Source organism: Macaca mulatta, chromosome 1, assembly GCF_049350105.2.
Source record: "Macaca mulatta isolate MMU2019108-1 chromosome 1, T2T-MMU8v2.0, whole genome shotgun sequence".
In the NCBI taxonomy this organism is placed as follows: domain Eukaryota; kingdom Metazoa; phylum Chordata; class Mammalia; order Primates; family Cercopithecidae; genus Macaca; species Macaca mulatta.
Genome location: NC_133406.1, coordinates 214,920,397 through 214,947,862, shown reverse-complemented (window position 1 = coordinate 214,947,862; position 27,466 = coordinate 214,920,397). Strand labels below are relative to the sequence as shown.

The following is a 27,466-nucleotide window of genomic DNA, read 5'->3' as shown; positions in this document are numbered from 1 at the left end:
ATCTAATGAAAGGACCCTGGGGTCATCCGGTCCAAGGTGATGAGGCAGAGATATGGAGCAATGGTATCAGGTCCCAAAATAAGTCTAAGAGGCCATGGAATACTCAGGAGAGGTATGAAGGATTTCAAGAAAGAGGAATGACGGGAAAAATGAGACAAGACATAGAGCGGAGAAGCAAACCTTGGAAGAGAGGAAATGGGAGAAGAAGAAGAGGAACAAGTTACAGAAAAAGGAAGAGGCCTTAAAAACAAAGGGCTGGCCGGGCACGGTGGCTCAAGCCTGTAATCCCAGCACTTTGGGAGGCCGAGACAGGCGGATCACGAGGTCAGGAGATCGAGACTATCCTGGCTAACACTGTGAAACCCCGTCTCTACTAAAAAAATACAAAAAACTAGCCAGGCGAGGTGGCGGGCGCCTGTAGTCCCAGCTACTTGGGAGGCTGAGGCAGGAGAATGGCGTGAACCTGGGAGGCGGAGCTTGCAGTGAGCTGAGATCCGGCCAGTGCACTCCAAGCCTGGGCGACAGAGCGAGACTCCGTCTCAAAAAAAAAAAAACAAAAAACAAAGGGCTGGAGGATTTTGAGGAGAGAGTTGCCCCCCAAAATTTTGCTGAGCACTTAGGTTTTGCTGAGCACTTACTATGTGCTATGCATTGTGCTAAATGCTTTGTATGCTTTATTTCATTTCACCATCTCAACAGCCAATAACAAAAGACCCATAATATCCCCACTCCACAAGTGAGGAAACTCAGGCACACAGGTAAAATACTTGTATGAGGTCACACAGAGAGCACGAGGTGGCTCTAGGACATGAACCCAGATATGCTTGACTTAGGAACCCAAGCTCCTAATGTAGACTCTACTGAACTGTGTTTGGGTCAAGTCAACACTGTCAGGTCAGCCAAGGTTTGGAAGAGGATGAGGACTGAAAAAAGGCCATCTCTTCTTCCCTGCTCATGGGACCTCACTTTAGTTAAGGCATTGGGTAGCATTGTGCTCTAGGAAGATGGACCTCTCCACGGCCACAGGAGATGAGTTACAAACGGTTTAAGCCTATCATACAACCCCATTCTCTTTTGCCTAATGATGCAGTTATGGCCAATGAGACCCAAGGATATGTCTGTTGGCTAAAGATAAAGGATCTCCTCCATGATAAAAACGAATGTGCAAGAACAAAGTTTCATCTTTACCTTTGAATGGGGTTGTGAGAGGGTAGAGCAGCTATCTTGCAACCACAAGGGGACAAGGCTGAGCATGATGTCAACACCCTGAGGATGGCATAGAGGAACCACAGGAGGTACCCGGGTTAGAGATGCCATCATTGCGTTGCCAATTTATCCAACCCTAGAGCTGCCCGTCTCTTGACTTCTTAAGACGTGAGATATCAAATGCCATTATTGTGTAATTACTCTGTTACTTGAAGCAGTAAGCACCTCATAAACATGCATGATTCCAGCTCCCATATGCTGATGATTCTCTACTCTCTAATTCCAGTTCAGACTTCTCTCTCCCCTAAGCTAAAGATTTGTTGGAGATTTCTACTGGGATGTTCTAATAGTATCTCAAATTCATCATACTCCAGCCAGAACACACCATCTTCCCCAATACCTAGCTCCTCCTTCCATTTTTCTTGTCTCACGTCTTAGTGAACAGCATTACCATCCACCCATTTGCACCAACCAGGAAGTTGAGAGTCACCTTGGGGTTCCCTCTTCTTCTCATCACATGCCTAGTTAATCTCTGTGTCAGGCATGGTCCATCTTTGCATCTCATTTGCCATATTACCATCATCTGCTTGTGGGTCTGATTCTCCCTCTGGACTTTGAAGACGTTGAGGGCAAAGATGGTCTCTATTCATCTCTGTACCCCCAATGCCTAGCACATAGTAGGCACTCAACAAATGTTTGACTGGGTGCGGTAGCTCACACCTATAATCCCAGCACTTTGGGAGGCCAAGGTGGAAGGATCATTTGAGCCCAGGAGTTAGTGTGAGACCAGCTTGGGCAACATAGTGAGATCCTATCTCTACAATAAATAAAAAAATTAGCTAGGCGTAGTGTTGCCCATCTGTAGTCCCAACTACTCAGGAGACTGAGATGGGAGGATTTCTTGAGACTGGGTGGTTGAGGCTGCAGCAAGCTGTGATCACACCACTCCACTCCAGCCTGGGTGACAGAGTGAGACCCTGTCTCAAAAAAAAAAAAGTTTATTAAATGAGTGGACAAGTGAATGAGTAGGTTAAATATAAAGAAGCAGCTGCATCACTGTCAGACTTGGAGAAGGTTCAGATATTCGAGCAAGTTTTTTTTGTTTTGTTTTGTTTTTTTGAGACAGAGTCTTAACTCTGTCACCAGGCTGGAGCTCAGTGGCACAATCTTGGCTCACTGCAACCTCCACCTCCCAGGTTCAAGCCATTCTCCTGCCTCAGCTTCCCCAGTAGCTGGGATTACAGGCGCCTACCACCACGCCCAGCTAATTTTTGTATTTTTGGTAGAGATGGGGTTTCACCATGTTGGCCAGGATGGTCTCGATCTCCTGACCTTGTGATCCGCCCCCCTTGGCCTCCCAAAGTGCTGGGATTACAGGTGTGAGCCACTGAGCCCAGCAATTTTTTTTTTGGCTGAGATGGTGCAGCCAATGGAAAAAAAGTACTGGAAATGGGGTTTTGGGGAGATGGAGTAAATTCTAAAGCCTTGGGAAGGAGAGGGACGCTCCAACCTTTAAGCTGGAAGGATGGAAAGAGCAGAATGGAAGGAGGTGTTGGGAGTTGGAGAGAAAGGTGTTTATATTTGATGACCTTGATCAAGAGAGCATTGAGGTCAACTTCTGAGGCTAAGGCATCAGTGGTGGAAAAGATGTGGACCAGCCAGTGTGGAACACGAGAGGAAGTGCCCTGGAGAGAGATGGAAGGACTGTCTAAGAGCAGAAGAGCCTCGCTGATGTTTTCCAGTACTGACGTGTCATTTGCAAGGAGCCATTCACATGGCCCTGTTGACTTTCCCCAGCCGCACTTGGCAGTCCAGGTGCAGATGCCAAACAAATGGACAGTGGGATCAACTCCAGCCGGGGCGCTGGCAAGGCCAGTGCTGCTGAAAGTCAAGGGGTGAGGAAGGGAAATTCCCACGTGGGCTGTGCTGGGCATCAAAACATGTCATTTAATCCTTACCACAGTCCTGCAGGGGAGGTTTTATGATCTTCGGGTTTTTTCCCAGGAGGAAATGAGGCTCAGAGAGTTAATTGGCTTGGCCGGAGTCACACAGCCACAAGTGGCAGAGCCGAGCTGGGGTTCATATCCACGGTAGCCTGATTCTTCAACCTGTGCTCCCCTCACTGGAGGATTTACTGAGTGCTTATTATGTTCAGGCATTGTGCTAAGTCCTTTCCATCCTCCTGTTCAGTCCTCCAAATGACTTGGTACAGCAGGGATCATAATTTTCCCTGTTTTGCAGGTGAGCTTCAGAGGCTCAGTGAGGATAAGTCACACAGCCAAAGTCCCCCACCAGTGAGTAGCAGAGTCAGCATCAGAATCAGGAAGTTATAAACCAGCATCATTACAGTTATGAGAACATACCATAAGACTATAGTACCGGCAGATGAAGAGACAATTATGGAACATTAGTGGTGTGTCCAGACCTAGAGCTCTTAACCACTACATTTACTGTCTCCCTCTCTGCAAGTCACTTCGTTTCTTTTTTTTACTCCTTATGAATGACAGTTTCAAACACACAAACTAGAGAGAACAATATATTGAGCTCATGTAATCAAACCGGCTTAACTTGTTCATCATTGCCCCAATATTCCCACACACTTCTTTTATCTTTTCTTTATTTCTTGAGACAGAGTTTCACTCTTGTTGCCCAAGCTGGAGTGCAATGGTGCGATCTCGGCTCACTGCAACCTCCGCCTCCCGGGTTCAAGCAATTCTCCTGCCTCAGCTTCCCGAGTAGCAGGGATTACAGGCACATGCCACAATACCCGGCTAATTTTTGTATTTTTAGTAGAGACGGGGTTTCACCATGTTGGCCAGGCTGGTCTCGAATTCGTGACCTCAAGTGATCAGCCCACCTCAGCCTCCCAAAGTACTAGGATTACAGGCGTGAGCTAGTGAGCCTGGCCCACACTTCTTTTTTCTACATTTTTCTTTCTTTTTTTTTTGAGACAGAGTCTCACTCTGTTGTCCAGCCTGGAGTGCAGTGGCGTGATCTTGGCTCACTGTAACCTCTGCCTCCCAGGTTCAGGTGATTCTCCTGCCTCAGCCTCCTGAGTAGCTGAGATTACAGGCACTCACCACCACGCCCGGCTTTTACTTTTAGTAGAGATGAGGTTTCACCATGTTAGCCAGGCTTGTCTTGACTCTTGACCTCAGGTGATCCGCCCACCTCGGCCTCCCAAAGTGCTGGGATTACAGGCGTGAACAACCACACCCAGCCTTTTCTTTTCTTTTTGAGAAGGAGTCTCACTCTGTTGCCCAGGCTGGCTGGAGTGCAGTGGTGTAATCTTGGCTCACTGCAACCTCCCCTCCTGGGTTCAAGCAATTCTCTGCCTCAGCCTCCCATGCCGGGCCTTTTCTAAAATATTTTAAAGAAAATGTTGGACATCAAGTCATTTCACCCATAAATACTCCAATATGCATTTCTAATAGATAAGGATTTTTGTTACATAATCACCATGCCATTATGTTAACAAACAATAATTTTTTTTTTTTTTTTTTGAGACAGGGTCTCACTCCGTCACTCAGGCTGAGACCTCTGTTGTTTTTGTCTCATGGATCTCTTTTAAACTGTAACAACCGTCATCCCTCTCTTTCTTCTGTGCCATTGATTTGTCAGAGAATTATTCTGGGTATTATGGTTCTCATTTTTGCATATCATGCACTGAAGCTTAAGTGATTTGTAGAAAGTCACCCAGCTAAGCAACAGACCTGTCATTTAGAATTGCTCCCAAAATTCTGTGTCACGAGTATAGGAAGCTGTAGTGTCTTCTTCCCAGCTGGGTAGAAGACAGGCAAGGCATCAGGGAGAATGGTCTAGGCCTGGCAAGGAAAAAGGGAGGTAGAGGGTAATAGCAATTATAATCCTATTTTTTATTGATTCAATGCTTGCAAGTGGCTGGACATCTACAAAGAGTTTCGAGGCACTATTTTATTTAGTCCTCACAACAATCATAAATAGGTTATACTTAAATTTTAATCGACAGGTAAAAATTGCACATATTTATGGTGTACAACATGATGTTTTGATATATGTCTATATTGTGGAATGGCTAAATCAAGCTATTTAACATGCATGACCTCACATACTTACTGTTTCGTGGTGGGAACACTTAAAATCTACTCTCTTAGCAATTTTCAAGTATACAGGTCATACTTACTGTCCTTGTTTTACAGATGAGGCACAGATCAAGGTATGGAGTTGCCCCAGGACCCACAGCTCATGCAGGCAAAGCTGCAACAGGCCTGTTTAACTCTCAAGGTCTAGCTTTTTCTTTTTCTTTTTTTTAGACAAAGTCTTGCTCTCTGTCACCCAGGCTAGAGTGTAGTGGTGCTATCTCAGCTCACTGCACCCTCCACCTCCTGGGTTCAAGCGATTCTCATGCCTCAGCCTCCCAAGTAGATGAGATTACAGGTGCCTGCCACCATGCCTGGCTAATCTGTTGTATTTTTAGTAGAGATGGGTTTTCACCATGTTGGCCAGGCTGGTCTCAAACTCCTGACCTCAGGTGATCTGCCTGCCTCAGCCTCCCAAAGTGCTAGGATTACAGGCATGAGCCATCGTTCCCAGCCTATGCTTTTTTTTTTTTTTTTAATTGTCTCTAGAAAGGGGACTTTTCAGAGATCTGAAATCTCTGCTCACTGCAAGCTCTGCCTCCTGGGTTCACGCCATTCTCCTGCCTCAGCCTCCCGAGTAGCTGGGACTATGGGCGCCCGCCATCACGCCCAGCTAATATTTTGTATTTTTAGTAGAGATGGGGTTTCACCATGTTAGCCAGGATGGTCTCGATCTCCTGACCTCGTGATCCACCCACCTTGGCCTCCCAAAGTGCTGGGATTACAGGCATGAGCCACCGCGCCTGGCGAGAAATCTGAGAGTTTTTTAACGCCTCTTGATTCAGAGGAGAAAACCCCGGCCTAGGGCCCAGACACCTGGGCTCCATCTCCATCTCCGTTGGAGAACTGAAATGTGATGCCCAGCAAACCACACCCACCCTCAGTTTCTTCATCTGCCAAATGGAGCATCCACAGATGATCCTGGACGGTCCTTCCACATCCCCAGTGGCCAGATTCTCAGAGGAGTGCTCCAGTGATGACACAGGCCCAAGGGGTGGTGATGCTGGAGAGGAAACCACCGTCCGTCTCCCCTTTCATGTCCCCATAGTTCAGGCTTGTGGAAATGCTTCCCTGTACATCATAGAGCAGATCTTTTTCTCGTGTGTGTACCTGTTCTCCCTCATGTCCTCCCTAGGAGCGTGAGGTCTGCCCCGCCTTGCTCTGGATTTCCCCTCAAGCCTCTGCTTGGAGCACCCTCGGGAAGTGGAGCAGGTGTGGCACAGGCACTGTTTTTTTCTTATGGTTTAAGATCCTCATCACATGCTTTGATGTCATCCTCATTGAAGAATCATCTCAAATCACAGGATCAAACCGATGGGTCATTTGATCTAGTGGCTAAAGCTGGAGCAGTTGGCAGAGGCAGGTCCATGGGGTCTGGGACATGAAGCAGTGCCCTCAGTGCCAGGGCAAAGTCCACTGGGCCTGGCCTGCATGCCACAGAAGGGGAGCAGAGTGTCCCAGGACCTCCTCACTCATGGCCCGGGCTGGGAGCCACACAGGCCTCCTCCTACTGTCCCCAGGGCCAGATAATGCTTGTGGACAGCTACAAGGGCTCTGGGGAGTGGGTGGTCTTTAGAGAAAGGGACTGTCCCAGGGCGAATGGAGGCAAGTAGGGTCAGGAGGGGGCTCTGCATTAATTATCCTGAAATGAAGTATTGAAAGTGCTTTATAAACTGTGCAACATATAAACTGTGAAATGCAATACATCCTTACTATAAGACCCTAAGAGTGTAGAGCAACAAAGAGGCTGCCCCAGGACAAATGGATCTGAGTTCAAGTTTTGACTTCTCCACATATCAGCTCTTTTATCTTGGGCAGGTTACGTGACCTGTGTGTGTGAGTTTCCTCATCTATGAAACGACAAATGGGTAGAGTAATGATGTCTGTGGGCATTTCTAGTCCTGAGAGTCAAGGGTTCCTGGTGACTATCCTCCCCTAGCATTCTATCCCTTGCTGAAAACTAATGGCACAGAAGTGGGAGTCCATTTGCACAGGCACATAGCACACGTCTGACACATGGTAGACACTTAACAAACGTTGTTAACATTATCACAGCTAGGAGTAACACGAGTTAGCATTTACTGAGCAGTGAGTATGGGTAACCCCATGGCTTGCATACCATCTGTTGTTGCATAACAAATTATCCCAAAATGTAGCAGCTTAAGACAATAATAAACATTTATTATCTCACACAGTTTCTATGGGTCAGGAATTCAAGAGCAGCTAAGTTGGGTGGTTCTGGATCTGGTCTCTAAGGAGGTTGTAGTCAAGAAGTTGGCTTGGGCTGGGCACGGTGGCGCATGCCTGTAACCCCAACACTTTGGGAGACTGAGGCAGGAAGCTTGATCCAGGAGTTTGAGACTAGTGTGGGCAACAAAGGAAGACCTTGTCTCTACAAAAAAAAAAAATTTTAGCTGGGCATGGTGATGCGTGCCTGCAGTCCTAGCTACTCAGGAGGCTAAGGTAGGAGGATCACTTGAGCCCAGGAGGTCAAGACTGCAGCGAGCTGTGATAGTGCCACTGTACTCCAGGCCGGGCAGCACAGTGAGACTCTCACTGTATTTTTTTTTTTTTTTTGAGTCTCACTGAGTCTAAAAAAAAAAATATATATATATATATATAGGCTGGGGCTGCAGTTGAGTTTAGCAGAATGCTTGACTGGAGCTGAAGGATCCACTAACAAGATGGCACACTCATAGTTGGCAACTTGGTGAGAGGCCTCAGTTCCTCAGTACATAATACCTCTCCATAGGGCTGCTTGAGCATCCTTATAACATGGCACTGGCTTCCCCCAGGGCCAGTGATCCAAAAGAGCAAGACAAAAGTGGTACTATATTTTATGACCTAGCCCCAGAAGTCACACACTATCATTTCCACTGTATTCTATTGGACACACAGACCAACCCTGATACAGTACGGGAGGCAACTGCACAAGGACCTGATTACCAGGAGGCAAGAATTATTGAGCTCTATCTTGGAGGCTATCACAGTCTGTTCTAAGTGTTTAATAGGTATTAATTCATTTGTTAATTCATGACACTGATACCAGTATAATCCCCATTTTACAGATGAGAAAACTGAGTCACACAGAGATTAAGTAACTTGCTTAAGGTTGCACTTCTAGGAAATGGACTGGGGTGTTGTCGTGGACTGAATGCTTGTGTTCCCCCAAAATTCACATATGGAAGCCCTAACCCCAAATGTGAAGGTATTTGAAGATGGGGCCTTTGGGAGGTAATTAGGGTTAGATGAGTTCATGAAAGTAGGTCCAATGGCATTCGTGCCCTTATAAGAAGAGACACAAGGCTGGGCAGCTGGGCAGAATGGGCATGGTGGCTCACGCCTATAATTCCAGCACTTTGGGAGGTCAAGGTGGAAGGATCACTTGAGCCCAGGAGTTCGAGACCAGCCTGGGCAATAGAACAGACCTTGTCTCTACCAAAAAAAAAAAAAAAAAAAAAAAAAAAAAAAAAAATTAGCTGGGTGTAATGCCACATACTGTAGTCCCAGCTACTTGGGAGGCAGAGGTGGGAGAATTTCTTGAGCCCAGGAGCTGGAGGCTGCTGCAGTGAGCTATGATTACGCCACTGCTCTCCAGCCTGGGCCACAGAGAGAGACCCGTCTTTAAAAAAAAGAACAAGAGAGACACAAGAAAGCTTGCTCTCCTTTCCTCTCTGTTTCTCTTGCTGTCTCTATGTCTCTCTGAAACCGCCTTTGCAAAAATTATAACTGAGGAAACTATGACAGTGACAGATTTCAGATTTAACCAACTCCGTCTTGCTTCTAACCTTTAAGCAGTCCTTGTTCATTCTTGGGCTTAAGTCAAACTAATCTAGGGAGGCATTTAGTTTGAAACAAAATTGATAATAGCCCTTTCCTGAAAAGACCCCCTTCTTCTGTTGGGACCAGTTTGCTTTTGTAGGACTAACAAATTAGCTACAAGATTAGATATTATGCAGCCTCTGACTCCAAGAGTCTGAACCTCCCCCAAATTGCTCCTGGGGACATCACTATTGTAAAACCTGAGATCAGTGCTTAAGATATTTTGCAGATCCTGTACTTGATGGATCAGCTGACACCACCCAGACCAGTAATCTGACTCAACCAGTTCTGCCATCTCATCCAGGAACAGAAGACTGCAAGAAAACTTAACTTTGATCCCCTCTATGATTCCATCTCCAACCTGACCAATCAGTACTCCCCACTGAGCCCCTACCCACCAAATTATCTTTAAAAACTCCGAGGCCGGGCGCGGTGGCTCAAGCCTGTAGTCCCAGCACTTTGGGAGGCCGAGACGGGCGGATCACGAGGTCAGGAGATCGAGACCATCCTGGCTAACACGGTGAAACCCCGTCTCTACTAAAAAAATACAAAAAACTAGCCGGGCGCGGTGGCAGGCGCCTGTAGTCCCAACTGCTCGGGAGGCTGAGGCAGGAGAATGGCGTAAACCCGGGAGGCGGAGCTTGCAGTGAGCTGAGATCCGGCCACTGCACTCCAGCCTGGGCGGTAGAGCGAGACTCCGTCTCAAAAAAAAAAAAAAAAAAAAAAAAAAAAAAAAAAAAAACTCCGATCCCCGAATGCTTGGGCAGACTGATATGAGTAATAATCAAACTCCAGTCTCCCACACAGCCGACTGCGTGAATTATTCTTTCTCCATTGCAATTCCCCTGTCTTGATAAATCGGCTCTGTCTAGGCAGCAGGCAAGGTGAACCTGTTGGGCAGTTGCATCTCTCTCCCTTTCTCTATGCATGCACGCCAAGGTAAGACCATGTGAGCACATAGCAAGAGGGTAGCTACCTACAAGTCAAGAGAAGATAACTCAGAATAAAATCACCTTGATCTTGGACTTGCCAGCCTCCAGAACTGTGAGAAGTAAATTTCTGTTGTTTAAGCCACCCAAGCTGTGGGATTTTAGCAGACTCATCTGACATTGCACTCAGAGGGTTCAGGATTCGACTTCAGAGCGCTGACTGTTTAGCCCTTGTTCTTAACCTTTCCCTCTTTTTCCAGGACTAACACAGGCCCTGGCGCCCCCTGATTCCCACCTGGCCCCTTGGCTGGGTGAGAGGCTCCCTTCACTGACAGTGAGGCCCGACGTGCCACTGGGAAGACTTGGAAACAGGATTGGGGGAAGCCTCTGGGGCAAACTGCAAGTCCAAGGGTTCAGTGCTGACCCAGATGTTCCTTTGTTTATACCCCTGGGAGACAGTCTTGGGGGCTCAGCTGCCCACCCCACCTGGCCTTCCGCTCCCCACCCCCACAGCTTGAACCTGGGGTTTGCCATACACACCCTCAGGGACTATCCAGATTATAAACAGTGAGCAGGAGGAAAACAAACTATATTTAAACCGGCAGTTGCTTCACAAACAAAGCTGGTGGGGGGGAAAACACTAGAAACATGAAAAGACCAAATGTCAAAATCCACAATACGTTCAAATTTTAAGAATAAGCAAAAGATATAAAAAGGCAATTCACATGAGAATAAATGTCAATGTCCCCAAAAACCAAAACAAAAAAGTGCTTATCCTCAATAATTTAAACATATCACATTAAAACCACAATAAAATCTGATTTTTCTTGGATCCAATAGACAAAAGTATTAAAGATAAATAATATTCAAGCTTGGTGAGGGGTAGGGACATGGGGACTGGCACTGCTCTTGGCTCTGGGGGAGCAGGAGAGTGCAATTTGACAAAGAAAAATGTTAACTATGCATACATGTGACTCAGCAATTATATTCTGAGGACTCTATATTATCAAAAAACTAGAAAGATAACAGAAAGATATAATTAGATAGGTAGATACAGATATGCAGATATATAGCTCTATTTACACACCAGGACATTTTTGCAATTTTGTTTTCCATAGCAAAACCTTGGAAACAGCCCAAATGTCCATCAGTGGGACAAAAAAATAAATTGCCGTGTGGTCACCTAGTGGAATGCTATACAGAATTAGAATAAACAAATCTTGCCACATGTAACAACATGGAGGAAGCTCATAAATAGAATGTCAAGCAAAAGAGGACATCCTGTATAATTCCGTTTATGTAAACTTCGAAAAAGGCAGAACGAATCTGAGCTGTCAGCATTCAGGATGGTGGTTATCCTTGAGGAGGCCAGAAGGAAGCATGGGGCCTCTGCGACTGCTGGTGATGGCCTGTTTCTTGACCTGGGTGCAGGTGATGCAGATATACTCACTCTGTGAAAATGCCTTGTATTGTACACTTAGGAACTGTGTACTTTTTTTTGTTTTTTTGAGACAGAGTTTAACTCTTGTCACCCAGGCTGGAATGCAGTGACACGATCTCGGCTCACTGCAACCTCCACCTCCCAGGTTCAAGCAGCCTCCTGCCTCAGCCTCCCGAGTAGCTGGAACTACAGGCTAATTTTTGTATTTCTTGGTAGAGATGGGGTTTCACCATGTTGGCCAGGCTGGTATCAAACTCCTGACCTCAAGTGATCCACCCACCTCAGCCTCCCAAAGTGCTGGGACTGGAATTGTGTACTTTTCTGAATATATGTTATACTTGAAGAAAAAGTTTACTAAACAACAATAACAACAAAAAGCATACCCCAATAAGCATTCCAAATGTCCATGCAGAAAAATAAATACTTACATATATACATAAATATTCCTCCAATTCAAAAAAATGGACATTGAGCTTTCCATATTGAATACCAATATCAAAAGATGTCAGCAATATATTGTTAGGCACAAACAGAAAAACACATGCCTATTACATATAATCTGATCCTATTCTTTTAAAAAAATTATACATGGGTATGTAAATAAATGTTATATATCAGATATGTGGTACAGGCATAGAAACAGATGGAAAGAAATCTCCAAACTGTTAAAAACTAGGAGCCAGGGTTCCTTAATGAGGCCCTCTAAAGGCTCCTTAATAAGCCCATTTAACGAGGCCCAGCAGGAAACTTGAACTACAGCTCATCAGAACTGGGCCCTCACCTCTGTCAGAGCTGGGCCCTGGCACAACCCTGGGTAGGCCAGGGGCCACTTCGGATCAGAGTTTCTGGAAGCACCATGCAAGGCGAGCCCTGGGGGCCCTGGAACAGCCAGGTCAAGGCCTGGGGGAATGGACCCTGAGACGTAGGATGAAGACAGGAGAACTAGCCCTGACCTCATGGGCCCAGTGGTGTTAGGGGAGGTGGGAGGAAGACAACCCTATCTGGACACACCAATTAATCATCACAACCCTTAGGACACCAAGGTCATACCGTTAGTAGGTGGAACAGCCAGGCCTTGATCCCAAATCTGTGTGAATCTCAAGTTAAAGGCTCTGCACTGGGCTGGGGAGGGCGTGGTGAAGACAGCAGAAAGGAGCAGGGTGCCCTGTACAGAGACCAGAACCCCATGGCAGGAATCACAGAAGTGGCTTTGGCCCAGGGCCTGCAGCTAAGCCACCCTCTGGGGTCAGAACTCAACTGCTAAATCTGGCCCCAAGGACCGCTCCGTTAACTCAGCACTGATACCTCCAGCTCCAGCTTCCAGCAGCCTGGAGGCTGGCCCCATCCAAAATAGACCCCAGGAGCGAGAGCCAGGTCTGTCTACTGTGCCTCTGTACACAACCACCCCCAATGCCCCTACTCACTCGCCATCCTACTCTCCCCTGCCCGCTTCACCCACCCCGCCCCTGTGTTCTGAGTCACTCAGGACATGATTACTATTAAGGAGATAGAAAGAGTAGGGGCAGAGGAGCAGGGGTGGCTGGAAGAGCCTGGGTCCCAGGTTCAAGTCCCCAGAGTCTGAGCCAGATGTGGCCTGGTTGATTATCCTAAGCAACTTAGAATGAACAAATTTAGCAGGTGTGGGACAGGAGTCAGCAGTTGGGAGTCTACTGTATACCAGGTTTATTCAGTCTGTATAACTGTTGGTATTAGTGTCTCCATTTTACAGATAAAGAAACTGAGGCTCAGAAGTGAAGTAACTTGTCCAAGGTCACCTACAGCTTGGACCACTGAACCAAGGAAAATGTAGATTTCGAGCACAGTCCTGCTACTTACTAGGAGGAAAGTCGTGTGGCTTGGGCAAGTTACTTTACCTCTGTAAGCCTCAGTTTCCTCATCTATAAAGATGATATAAATTAATATTTAACTTACAAAATTGTGAAGATTCAAAAAGGTAATGTTAATCTGAGTGCTGTGGCACACACCTGTAATTCGAGCTGCTCAGGAGGTTGAAGCGGGAGGATCACTTGAGCCCAGGAGTTCAAGGCTGCAGTGAGCTGTCATTGCACCACTGCACTCCAGCCTGGGCAACCCCATCTTAAAAAAAAAAAAGGTAATGTTAAAACTCTTAGCATGGTATCTGGTACACAGAAGGTCCTTAGAAAATGTTTGTTTTACTTTTTTTTTGAAACAAGGTATCTCTCTCTCTCTCTCTCTGTTGTCCAGGCTGGAGTGTAGTGATACAATCACAGCTCACTGCAGCCTCAACCTCCTGGGCTCACGTGATCCTCCTGCCTCAGCCTCCAAGTAGCTGGGGCTACAGGCATGCGCCACGACACCTGGGTAATTTTTTTTTTTTTTTTTTTGTAGAAACAGGGTCTTGCTATGTAGCCAGGCTGGTCTCGAACTCTTGCCCTCAAGCAATCCTCCCACTTTGTCCTCCCAAAGTCTTAGCAAATGTTATTATGATTAATTTAATTATCTGACCAATGAGAGAGTTTACTCCCTCAGAGCAGTGGGGTTAGGGAAAGTTTTTAACCTTCCTAGATCAATCCAGGATGTCTTCCTGAAAGAAGCAGCATTTCTGTCCCATTTTAACCCGAGACCATGAATTCTCTAGGTATATAAGGTTGTGATGGGGTAAGCATGGGGAGTATCTGGTAGAAGGGGGCACAACTTGGATAGGGAGAATTGCATCAGTCTGGGTGTTGGGGGTCAGGCAAGGTCTAAACACAGGCAGAACTCCAGATCTTGTTCTCGGAGAATGTCCCAACATCCAGCTTGGGCACCTTGGATGATAAACAGGTTGTCACCCTCTGAACCCTAAGTGAACCTGATAAATCCTGGCAAAGCTGAGGCAAGGAGAAGAGGCCCATCTATAAATACGCAGTGACTCAGGCTCAGTGTCGTGTTGAAAGAGCCGCTTGTGTTTATGGCTCGGTTGCTCTGGAGAGGCAGTCCAGCTCTAGGAGGAAGGTCCAGGATGCCCTGAAGTCTCACACCTCCCAGTTTTCTCTGCTGGGGCAGGTTTGGGACCTGGGGCCAGACCCACCATACGCTGGCTTAGTGTCCAGTCCGTTATGGGACTCTGAACAAGCCTCTCACTTCTCTGAGCTTCCAGCCATGCAGGAAATGAAACGTTGACTCTCTCTCTACTTTGGCCAGATAGGCTGTGAGGCAGGATGGTCTAGTGATCAGGCACTCAGGTTTTTGTTGCCAGATAAATGTAGGTTCAAGTCCCAATTTCATCCCTTAACTAGCTATGTGACTTTAAGCCAGTCAATTCATTTTTCTGAGCCTCAGTTTCCTGAACTATAAAATGGTGACAATAATGGAACTTTCTTCATAGAGTTGTCATAAGGATGAAAGAAGAGAAAATATATAAGGTACTTAGCACAGTAACTGACAGGTAATAAACACTCAGTTAATGATAGTATTATGACTGCAAATTAAGCTAACTGTTTTAAATACTTTGAAAAGAAATATTGGAGATCTTGGTTCCCCAGAGAGATATTTTGAGAGTCAATGATTACCCAAGAACTTCAACCACCTCTCTGCTTCCTAAATAGAAAAAGCCAAGCTATGAAGAAAACAAGACAGTTCCCCAAGGTTGGTAGGGAAAGGGCAAGGCACTGTCACTCATCAGATACCTACTGTGTGCCAGCTGCTGTCACCTCCAACATCATCTCATTTACTCTCCAGCCACCAAGGTACAACTTCCCTACACCAACCAACGAACCGAGACCCTGTGAAATGAACTGAATGGCAGAGCTGCGATTTGAGCCCAGGTCTGAGTACTTTCACAGTGCTTGTGTGTGGTCCTATCACACTATGGTACTTGGTTGACTCCCTGGTCTAGAAAAGTGGCCAAGGAAGAGACAGAAGTGAGAGAATGAGGAAGGAAGACTCAAGATGCTCAGCAATAGTCAAGGGAGAGTGTAGAGATTTAGAAGGAGATGGGAGGTGGGGAGCTGTTTGGGAAGAACACATGACTTTGAGGTGACTGCTCTGTGGGTCAACCAGCAGGCAGATGGAAAAGTACAGCTGAACTCAGAACAAAGATCAGACTAGGGGCTGGGTGCAGTGGTTCACATCTGTAATCTCAGCCCTTTGGGAGGCTGAGGCAGGAGGATCATTTGAGTTCAGGAGTTTGAGACCAGCCTGGGCAACATGGAGAAACCTCGTCTCTACAGAAAAATGCAAAAAGTAGCCGGGCATGGTGGTGCACACCTGTGGTCCCAGCTACTTTGCAGGGGCTGAGGTGAGAGGATTGGTTGAGCCCAGGAGGTGGGGATTGCAGTGATCTGAGATCACGCCACTGCACTCCAGCCTGGGCAACAGAGTGAGACCCAGTCTCCAAAAGAAAGAGAGAGAAAGAAAAAGCTGGAATGGGGTTGGGGAAAAAGAATCCTTTGCTCAAGGCTGTCTGAAATGACTTCTAAACTTACAACCCCTCAAGACTCTCTTCTGCATGACTTTGAACGCCATCTCTGCAGCATCCTGCCTCCGGGCCTTTGCACCTGCTATGTGATCTGCCTAGAATAGTCTTTTCCTCCTCAGCTAAGATGTCACCTCTTCACAGAAGCCTTCTTTAACCACTCTATTTAAACAGGCCCCGTCCTACTACTCCTGGACCGAGCACCTGCTTGGTTCTTTCTCAATATTTATCACAATCTATATTTTACTCAATGTCTGTGTCAGTTGTTTGTCCCCACCCTCCGCCTAAGACAGTATCTGTTCCATGAGTGCAGGGATTGGATGAGCTTGTTCACTGCTATCTACAGCTCCTGGAATAGCGCCTGGCATACAATGCAGCTTAGCATATTTATGGAATGAATGAATGATCCAGTCCCACCTGTCTCCTAAAATCCTGTCTCCGACTGTCTGCTCCGTTGGAACTGATTTCCCACTATTTCTCCATCACACCCTCCTCGTTCTCCCCTTCTAAGGGCCCCTACTTGGAACACCCCCTCCTCTGCCTATTCAAACCCTGCCCAAGGCTGAACTCCCCTGGGAAGCCCACTCACCCCCAGATCAAGTGAAGTGAATAATCTATACAACTGTACGTGGTGGCCCTGCTCCAAGCACCACTACTTACCTTGAGTAAGTCACATCAACTCTCTGGACCCTATTTTCCCCAGTTAATTCTATCTTCGGGATTGTATCCAAAGGAAGTCATTCAAAACCAGAGAAAAGCCAGAAATGGCCAAAGATACACCCTGAAGTATTATTTAAAATAGAAAAAAGTTTTTAAAACAACAAAAATGTTAAATGTTAATAATAATAAAAGGCTACTGTTTAATGAGTGCTTAAATGGGTCTGGCAGTGAGCAGCTGTGGACCCACAGCCCCACCCACTTACTGTATGATCTTTTTGTTTGTTTGCTTGAGACGGAGTCTCACTCTGTTGCCCAGGGTGGAGTGCAATGGCACAATCTCAGTTCACTGCAACCTCCACCTCCCAGGTTCAAATGACTCTGTTGCTTCAGCCTCCCAAGTAGCTGGGATTATTTATAGGCCTGTACCACCACACCCAGCTAATTTTGTATTTTTAGTAGAGACAGGGTTTCACCATGTTGGCCAGGCTGGTCTTGAACCTCTGACCTCAGGTGATCCACCTGCCTCAGCCTCCCAAAGTGCTGGGATTACAGGCGTGAGCCACCACGCCTAGCCCTGATCTTTTTTTTTTTTTTCCCTTGCTCTGTCACCCAAACTGGAGTGAAATGGCACGATCTCAACTCATGCAAACCTCTGCCTCCTGGGCTCAAGCAATTCTCCCACCTTAGCCTTCTGGGTAGTTGGGAGTACAGGCATGAGCCACTGCACCTGGCTGTGCTGTATCTTGAGCCAATGATTTAACTTCTTTGAGATTCAGTTTCCTCATCTATAAAATGGGAATGATAAAGTTTCCTTCCTCATAGAGCTTTTATTGTTGTTGTTATTGTTGTTAAGTAAACCTTTTACTGACTGTAATCCAAATACCAAAAAGTACATGACTAAGTGTGTAGCTGAATAAATGTTCACAAAATAACCATTGTTGTGTAACCAACAAAAAAAGATGATTCTGATGATTACATGAGACAACACCTGGGAAATACTTAGAGCAGTGCCCAGCACAGAGAACATGCTGGAATGGGTTGCTCCTGTTTCATGGGCATTTTGCTAAGCACTCTCTTTACATGCATTATTTTTATTTAATTTTTTTCCTTTTATTTACCTCACAATAACCCTATGAGATAGGCACTAATATTACCCTCATTTCAAATAAGGAAACTGAGATTCAGAGAAGTTAAATATACTGCCCAACATCACAAAGTTAGTAAATGACAGAGGTGACAGAGGAACCCATGTCTTTTGCCAAAACCTTCTTCCAAAACTCCTTGATATACTGGCTCCCCAAGACATCTATTGCAGCATCAGTTAAGAAGCTATTTTTAAAAAGGATATTCAATGACCAACTAGGTAAACTGTGGTCTGCTGAATTCTGTTCTTTTTTTTTTTTTTTTGAGACGGAGTCTCACTCTGTCACCCAGGCTGGAGTGCAATGGCTCGATCTCGGCTCACTGCAGCCTCCACCTCCCAGGTTCAAGCAATTCTCCTGCCTTAGCCTCCCAAGTAGCTGGGATTACAGGCACCCACCACTACATCCGGCTAATTTTTGTATCTTTAGTAGAGATGGGGTTTCACCATGTTGGCCAGGCTGGTCTCAAACTCCTGACCTCAGATGATCCGCCTGCCTTGGCCTCCCAAAGTGCTGGGATTACAGGTGTGAGCCACTGAGCCCGGTCAGTCAGCTGAATTCTCGAGTTGATAAAATAAATATCTGTTGAGCACCTACTACATGCCAGGCACTGTTCTAGGCACTGGAGATACAGAGAAAGCAAGAGAGAAAAGTTCCCTTTTCTCCCCAGGGAGCTTATATTCTGGCAGGAGAAGACAGATTTTTAAAAATAAAGATGATTTCTGATGTAACAAATGCTATCAAGAAAATAAACCAGGCCGGGCACAGTGGCTCATGCCTGTAATCCCATCACTTTGGGAGGCCGAGGTGGGCGGATTGCCTGAGGTCAGGAGTTCGTGACCAGCCCGGGCAACATGGCAAAATCCTGTCTCTACTAAAAATACAAAAAATTAGCTGGGTGTGGTGGTGTGTGCCTGTAGTACTTAGGAGACTGATTCAGGAGAATCCCTTGAACCCAGGGGGCAGAGGTTGCAGTGAGTCGAGATCACGCCACTGCACTCCAACCTGGGTAACAGAGTGAGACTCTCTCTCTCCAAAAAAAAAAAAAGACAAAAGAAACCAGAATTGACTGGGAGCAATGGCTCATGCCTGCAATCCCAGCACTGTAGGAGGCCGAGGTGGGAGGATCACTTGGGCCCAGGAGTTAGAGACCAGCTTGGACAACATAGAGACATCCTGTCTCTACAAAAATTTTAAAACTTAGCTGGGCATGGTGGCACACACTTGTAGTCCCAGCTACTCAGGAAGCTGAGGGAGGAGGAGTTCAGGAGTTCGAGGCTAAAGTGAGCTATGATGGTTCTGCAGCACTCCAGCCTGTGCGACATAGCCAGATCCTGTCTCTATAAAAAATAACAATAATAAAGTATTCTAAAAAAAGAAAGAGAGAGAGAGAGAGTAAGAAAGAAAGAAAGAGAGAGAGGAGGGAAGGAAAGAAGGAAAGAAGGAAGGAAAGAAGGAAGGAAGGAAGGAAGGACGGGCTTTGGGAGGCTGAGATGGGGGTATCGCTTGAGTCCATGAATTCAAGACCAGCTTGGCAACATAGCAAGGCCCCAACTGTACCAAACCCCCCCCCAAAAAAAATATATATATATTATGTGTGTGTGTGTGTATATAAATATAAATATAGAGAGTAATATGGAGAGAGACTTTCAATCAGAGAGATTGCCTTGGATGCTTTAGATACGATGTTCAAGGAAGGACCCCTGAGGAGCAGACAGTTGATCTGAGACTTGGATGATGTGGAAGAGCTGACTGAGTGACAACTTTGGGGAAGGACACTCCAGAGACAGCCCCAAGGGTTATGCAGCCATTCTAATACATTGTATTGAAACCTGGAAAAAAGTAAAACAAGGCTGGGGGTGATGTCTCATGCCTATAACCCCAGCACTTTGGGAGACCGAGGTGGGCGGATCACCTGAGGTCGGGAGTTTGAGACCAGCCTGAACAACAGGGAGAAACCCCGTCTCTACTAAAAATACAAAATTAGCCGGGTGTGGTGGCGGATGGCTGTAATCCCAGCTACTCAGGAGGCTGAGGCAGGAGAATCACTTGAATGTGGGAGGTGGAGGTTGCAGTGAGCCGAGATGCACCATTGCACTCCAGCCTGAGCAACAAGAGCAAAACTTCATCTCAAAAAAAAAAAAAAAGTAAAACAAAAAAGCGTAAGATACACTAAGATGATAACTATTACAATATGTGGGCTCACCTCATCCCAACCTTTGCCAGATAGATAACATCCTCAGAAAAGTGAAACAGTCAGTTATTGAGGTGCTACGATTATGGGTGTTTTGGTTTTGTCCTTTTCAAAAAAAATCTGCTGTTGTTACATTTTTCTTTTTGCAACTTTTTTAAAGTACAGAAGAAAGAAGACACATTCCAGGAGTCTCATTCAAACCAAATAAGAGTTCTGTGATTACTATGAAGGCTATGTGTGTGAGAAGAATATATTAGCTTAGTGAACATGCTGTGCAATCTCAAGTGAGTCACACTCCCTCTCTGGGCCACAATCCTGAACATGCGGGATGTCACCTGCTATACCTGCCAAATGTGGGGTCCTCCATAGGCAAGAGCACTGGCAAAGTCAAGCCTTTCTGCTCTTCATATGATACAAACTTTTAAGAACACCTATTTTTAAATTTTTATTTATTTATTTATTTTTGAGAGGGAGTCTCACTCTGTTGCCCAGCCTGCAGTGCAGTGGTGCAATCTTGGCTCACTGCAACATCCACCTCCCAAATTCAAGGGATTCACGTGCCTCAGCCTCCCAAGTAGCTGGAATGACAGGCACACAACACCACACACAGCTAATTTTTTTATTTTTAGTAGAGACAGGGGTCTCACCATGTTGCCCAGGCTGGTCTCTAACTCCTGACCTCAAGTGATCCACCCGCCTCGGCCTCCCAAAGTGCTGGGACTACAGGTGTGAGCCACTGTGCCTGGTCAGAACACTTATTTTTTAGTAACAGAGGAAAAGAAATCCTGAGTCATTAATAAAAATCAGTCAGTATAATGACAAGCCAAGTCAACAGACTGGGAGAAAATATTTGCAAAAGACAAGGACTATTATTCAACATATACCAAGAACCCTTGAAACTCAACAAGAAGAAAACAAATGGGCCGGGCACAGTGGCTCAGGCCTGTGATCCCAGCACTTTAGGAGGCCGAGGCGGGCAGATCATGAGGTCAGGAGATCGAGACCATCCTGGCTAACATGGTGAAACCCCGTCTCTACCAAAAATACAAAAAATTAGCTGGGCGTGGTGGCAGGCGCCTGTAGTCCCAGCTACTTGGGAGGCTGAGGCAGGAGAACGGCATGAACCCGGGAGGTAGCACTTGCAGTGAACCGAGATTGCACCACTGCACTCTTGCCTGGGCGACAGAGCGAGACTCTGTCTCAAAAAAAAAAAAAAAGAAAACAAATGACTTAATTAAAACATGGACAAGGCTGGACTTGGTGGCTCACGCCTGTAATCCCAGCACTCTGGGAGGCCAAGGTGGACTGATCACAAGGTCAGGAGTTTGAGACCAGCCTGGCCAACATAGTGAAACTCCTCCATCTCTACTAAAAATAAAAGAATTAGCTGGGTGTGATGGTGGGCGCCCATAATCCCAGCTACTCAGGAGGCTGAGACAGTAGAATCGTTTGAATCTGGGAGGCGGAGTTTGCAGTGAGCCGACATCACGCCATTGTACCCCAACCTGGGCAACAGAAAAAGACTCCGTCTCAACAAAACAAGACAAAAAAAAAAAAAATAGACAAAAGATCTGAACAGACACTTCACCAAAGAAGATAAACAAATGGCAAATAAACACATGAAAATATGCTCAACATCATGTGTCATTAGGGAATTGCAAATTAACACAACAACGAAATGCCACTACTAGAATGAAACACCTACTAGATTGGCCAGAATCCAGAACACTGACAACACCAAATGCTAGCAAGGCTGTGGAGCAACAGGAACTCTCATTCATTGCTGGTGGGAATGCAAAATGGTACAGCCACTTGGAAGACAGTTTGACAGTTTCTTACAAAACTAAACATACTCTTACCATACTAGCCAGCGATCACACTGCTTGGTATTTACTCAAAAGAGTTGAAAACTTATGTTCACACAAAAACTTACACATGAATGTTTATAGCAGCTTTATTCATAACTGCCAAAACTTGGAAGCAACCAAGGTGTTCTTCAGCAGGTGAATGGATAAATAAACTGTAGTACATCGAGACAGTGGAATAGTATTCTGCACTAAAAAGAAAGAAATGAGCTAACAAGTGATGGAAAGACATAGAGGAACCTTAAATGCATATAATTAAGTGAAAGAAGATGATCTGAAAAGGCTGACATGCTATATGATTCCAACTATATGACATTCTGGAAAAGGTAAAACTATGGAGACAATCAAAAAATTAGTGATTGGCCAGGCGCAGTAGCTCACACCTGTAATCCCAGCACTTCGGGAGGCTGAGGCAGGTGGATCACTTGAGCTCAGGAGTTTAAGACCAGCTTGGCCAACATGTGAAACCCCATCTCTACTAAAACTTACAAAAATTAGCCGGGCATGATGGTGCACGCCTGTAATCCCAGCTACTCAGGAGGCTGATGCAGGAGAGTTGTTTGAACCCAGGAGGCAGAGGTTGCAGTGAGCCAAAATCATGCCACTGCACTCCAGCCTGGGTGACAGAGTGAGTGAGACTCTATCTCAAAAAAAGAAAAAAAACAAAATTAGTGGTTGTCAGCGGTAAGCAGGGAGGAAGGGATGAATTGGCAGAGCACAGAGGATTTTTACATGAGTGAAATTATTCTATATGGTACTACAGTGGTAAATACATGTCACCATACATTTGTCCAAACTCCTAGAATGTACAACACCGAGTGAACACTAATGTAAACTCCGGGTTGGGGTGACAGTGTGTCCACATAGGTTTATCAATTGTAATAAAGGTACTGCTCTGATCACCTAAGGTCAGAAGTTTGAGACCACCCTGGCCACCGTGGCAAAACCTTGTCTCTATTAAAAATATAACATTTAGCTGGGCATGGTGATGGGCGTCTGTAATCCCAGCTACTTGGGAGGCTGAGACAGGAGAATCGCTTGAACCCAGGAGGCGGAGGTGGCAGTGAGCTGAGATTGGGCCACTGCACTCCAGCCTGGGCAACAGAGTGAGACTGTCTCAAAAAAACAGAAAAACAAAAAAACCAAGGTACCGCTCTGGTGGGAGATGTTGATAGTCGGGGAGGCTGTGCATGTGTAGGGGCCAGGGCTCTATGGGGTATGTCTGTACCTTCCTCTCAATTTTGCTGTGAACCTAAAAACTGCTGTAAAAAATAAAGGGTATTACCTTTTTTAAATCAATTAAAAAATTTTTTTTTTGTTTTAAGAAAACAAAGAAGCATTGTCTGGTATAATTTGTTAGCTCAAGTGGAGGAATGAAAAATTCCTGGAAGATCTTTGTTTCTTAAGATCTGCCACGGCTCCCCTGGGGAAGAACAAAATGGGAAGTTGTGTGTAAAAATGAGGAGTTGGGCTACCAACAACACCCACTATTACCAGACACTTGCTGTACACTAATCCCCGTGCTTTTAGGAATTATTTCATTTGTCCTTTCAACAGCCAAATGAAAATGTTTCTATTGCATGTGTCAACCAAGAAGAGTGTCTAAGACAGGTCTTGGTCAGTTTAGAGGTATATTTTGCCAAGGCTGAGCTGGAGAGGAAGGAGGAAAGAAAAAAAAAAAAGGAGGACAGAAAAACTGAGACAAGTGGTTACATTGTTTTGAGGCTTTGCTGAGCCCTCACTGAATCCACACGTTGCACATGGAAAGGAGGGGGTAGAGGAACAGTCTGTATTCTGGCTGTTGCAGTGGCTCATGCCTGTAATCCTAGCACTTTGGAAAGGCAAGATGGGCGGATCACCTGAGATCAGGGGTTCAGGATCAGCCTGGCCAATATGGTGAAACCCTGTCTCTACTGAAAATACAAAAATTAGCGGGACATGGTGGCGCATGCCTGTAATCCCAGCTACTCGGAAGGCTGAGGCAGGAGAATCACTTGAATCTGGGAGGTGGAGGTTGCAGTGAGCCGAGATCGCACCACTGCACTCCAGTCTGGGCAACAGAGTGAGACTCCATCTCAAAAACAAACAAACAAAAAATTATATATTCCTCTCATGCTCAATGTGCTCAGTAAATCTACACCTTACATAAGACAAACACACAGCAGAGGGAGAAGTCAAATACGCATTCCTCTGGGGTGGGCGGTGGGACTATTTCTAGTCTCCTCTTGTCCCATACCCGTCAAGATAAGCTGCTCACTTACATTTTCAGGGTGAGGGAGGCCAGCTGGGGAGATACCTGTTTAAGAAGAGAAGGAAAGGCAATTGTTTATGTGTGACTCAGTTTCCAAACTTAACGTTCCCTTTTGGCACAGTGAGTTGGGGGTCCCAAGATTTTATTTTCCTTTCATACATGGAAGGTGTAAAAAGTAAAGTAGAGGTTCCTCTTCAAAGACTTTCCTCCCCGTCTAATTAGGAATAAATAGTAACTTCTCTTAGAAGCAAAATTTATTCAAAGACCTGTGCTAACATTCTTAAATATCTGCGAGCTGTAATAAAGAAATCAATATACTTTATGTTCTTAGCTTCCAATATTTGTCCTGGCATGCTTATACTGGTCCAAGCAAGCATTAGGCCATAGCCTGTTCTTCTTCCTTATTTAAAAGTGTTTTTACCTTTTTCAGCATTCTACAAATTACTTCCTCCTTCCTTTGTTCCCCTCTACCTTTGCCTCTTTTAAAAAGTTCTAAGTCGCTAGCCAATCGGGACAGATACAGAATGTGAGGTCCCGTTCCAGCCAACGGAAACCAGACACAGCAGTGGGGTGGACGCGTCAGGTTATAAACGACCCTGTCTCCTTTGTTCGGTGTCCTCTTGCGGCAAAACTGCTGGTGAGTGTACCCTTTCTGGCAGGAAGTAAAAATGGCCTTAGTAAATAAATTAAATTTATGTCCAAGTACTATTTAACACCGAGGAACAAACATTTCAAACAAAGGGCTCAAACTTAGTATTATTCCCAGTTAACCGCTGAGGAAACTGAGGCTGAAGGATGTAGATTTTCCCGATCACACAGGTCTGCCTGAGTCCAAGGCAGGGGTTGTGTCTAAACCCCTAAGGCAGATGGGGGTCCTTTAAGCCCCCTTCCAGCTTTGAGAGTCCTCTGTTCCATGCCTGGATCTCCTCCTTCTGGAAGCGCTGCTCTCTTGGGCTTTGGATCCCTGGAAGGACAGTGCTGTGCCCATAGGGGACTGAGGAGATGACAGCCTGGCGTTTGACTTCATGCAGGAATTTCACACCTTCCCAGACCTTAGAGTGCAGGTGGAGAGTGTCTGGCAGAGAAGGCGCCAAGTACTGCCTGCTGAGGCTGGGAAGGACTGCTCCCATGGCGAGCGAGGCCAGCGGCTCCTTCTCCTGCCCTGGCCACCTGTTTCCCAGCCCTCCCCTTCCCACCTCTCCATCTTGGAATGCTAAATGCAAAGCTGGTGGGCTGGCTGGGTATTAGTAACTCGACTCTGACAGACTCTGACATCTACACTGATAAGAAAGGCGTTTCCTACTGGAGCCAAGGCAACTTCTCAGCCATCTCTCCAACCCCTCCGTGACCCTGAAGAGAATGAGGGTGGCAGGATAATAATAGTAACCATAGTTACCCTGTTTTGAGTGCTGCACAGTGCCAGGCCACTGTGCCAAATGCGTCACCCACATTGTTGCATTCAATCCTACAGCCACCCCTTCAGGTACTTTTAGTATCTCCATTTCAGATATGAAACAACTGAGGCTTGTGAGAGGTCAAGAACTTGCCCTAGGCCACACAGCAAGTGAGCTGCAGAGAGAAACTCAAATCCTATCCTCCAGCAGCACCAAGCCCTCGTCTTCTCCCCTCTAGTGGGTGGTGAGAGCCAGAGGGAGGCACGCTGCTCTGGCTGGCTGGTGTGCAACGGAAGCTCTGTGCCTGGTTTCTTCAACTTCCAGGAACAGAGTGAACTAGGATGGGACACAGAGGGAGGGGACGAGCTTCCAGGAAGCCACCTTTCCAGTGGATGAACAGCAGGATCAGGGCTGTTGGCCCAGGCCTCGTGATGGCCCCAGGGGCCAGGGGCCAGGGGCAGGGCCAGCCTGGGAGAGGGGCCCTCCCCAGGCTTCTAGAGTGAGGAATCGGGTAACAGGAACATCTGTTCCTGCCCAGGGAAGGTGAGGTTGTGCTTGGAGCAGGCGGGGCCTTTCCGCATCTGCCCACCTCTTCTCCTCTGGTCCCTGGTTCTCCATCCATCGCTCCTCCCTTCACCCCTTTCAGGTGCTTCATATTTGGAGTCTCCCAGGAAAAAGGGAAAATCACAGGGGGAGGAGAGCAGAGCAGCCCATTTGTTCGAGCCTCTCAGTCACAGAGGCTGCAAATTTAGCCTTTTGATCTTGGCTTCTGAGTGGCAGTGAGGCATACTGCTTAAGCCTGCAGCCCCTGGAGCCAGATTCCTGCTGGGCCACCCTCCCAGGGCTGCCCCTTAATGCGGCCTAACCTCAGGCAGGTTCCTTAACCTCTCTGTGCCTCAGTTTCTCTGTCTGTAAGATAGGGATAAATACTTCATAAGATTTTTGCAAAAATGCAGTGAGTTGATAAATGTAAAGTAGACATTTCTATAAGTGTGAAGCCTGGCACAGAATAAGCACTCTCTCAGCGTTAGTTGCTGTTTCCAAATGAAGTTACATACAGAATCATGAATAGAATGGAGAGAAGGCATCCATCAAGGAAATTTTCAAAAACAGTCCCCTGGCCGGACGCGGTGGTTCATGCCTGTAATCCCAGCATGGGAGGCCGAGGCAGGTGGATCACGAAGTCAGGAGATTGAGACCATCCTGGCTAACACAGTGAAACCCCGTCTCTACTAAAAATACAAAAAAAAAATAGCTGGGAGCAGTGGCACATGCCTGTAATCCCAGCTACTCGGGAGGCTGAGGCAGGAGAATCGCTTGAACCCCGGAGGCGGAGGTTGCATTGAGCCAAGATCGCGTCACTGCACTCCAGCCTGGACGACAGAGCAACAGTCCGTCTCAAAAAATAAAATAAAATAAATAAAATAAAATAAATAAATAAATAAATAAATAAAATAAAATACAGTCTCCTATAACCACACCACTCAGCACAACCACCAACCCCATTTCACTCTATTTTCTTTAGATTTTTTCCTGTTCATCATTTTTATAACATCGTAACCATCATGTGCTTAAAAGTTGTAAAACTTTGGCTGGGCATAGTGGCTACGCCTGTAATCCCAGCACTTTGGGAGGCTGAGGTGGGCGGATTACTTGAAACCAGGAGTTTGAGAACAGCCTGGCTAACATGACAAAACCCCCTCTCCACTACAAAAGTTAGCTGGGTGTGGCGGTACACGCCTGTAATCCCAGCTACTCGGGAGGCTGAGGCAGGAGAATCGCTTGAACCCATGAGGCGGAGGTTGCATTGAGCCGAGATCATACCACTGCACTCCAGTCTGGGTGACAGAGTGAGATTCTGCATCCAAAGAAAAAAGTAAATAAATAAAAAGAGTTGTGTAACTTTGGGACTTTTTTTTTCATTTAACATTTTATTCTAAGCATTTACTATAATAATTCAGTAGGTTTTTGTTGAGGGTCTACTACGCACCAAGCATTGTTCTAAA

At 46.2% G+C, this 27,466-nt stretch overlaps 1 protein-coding gene across 8 annotated transcripts in view; it reads right to left on the bottom strand.

The window, feature by feature from the left end:
* The window catches only part of LOC106997042 (uncharacterized), a 48,099-nt gene that overhangs the window by 2,440 nt on the left and 18,193 nt on the right, over nt 1–27,466 (bottom strand). Inside the window, exons 3-4 of one of the 8 annotated variants that reach the window (XR_013405687.1) lie at nt 24,077–24,111; nt 23,430–23,889 (exon numbers count right to left, since the gene is read on the bottom strand). The exons of 4 other annotated variants lie outside the window; for them this stretch is intronic. The gene's annotated coding sequence lies outside the window, so the exon portion shown is untranslated. Of the gene's footprint in view, nt 1–4,133; nt 4,567–13,501; nt 13,614–21,890; nt 22,007–23,429; nt 23,890–24,076; nt 24,112–27,466 lie in introns of those variants that run through there. 3 more of the 8 variants (XM_077968534.1, XM_077968525.1, XM_077968558.1) reach the window with 3 other exon arrangements.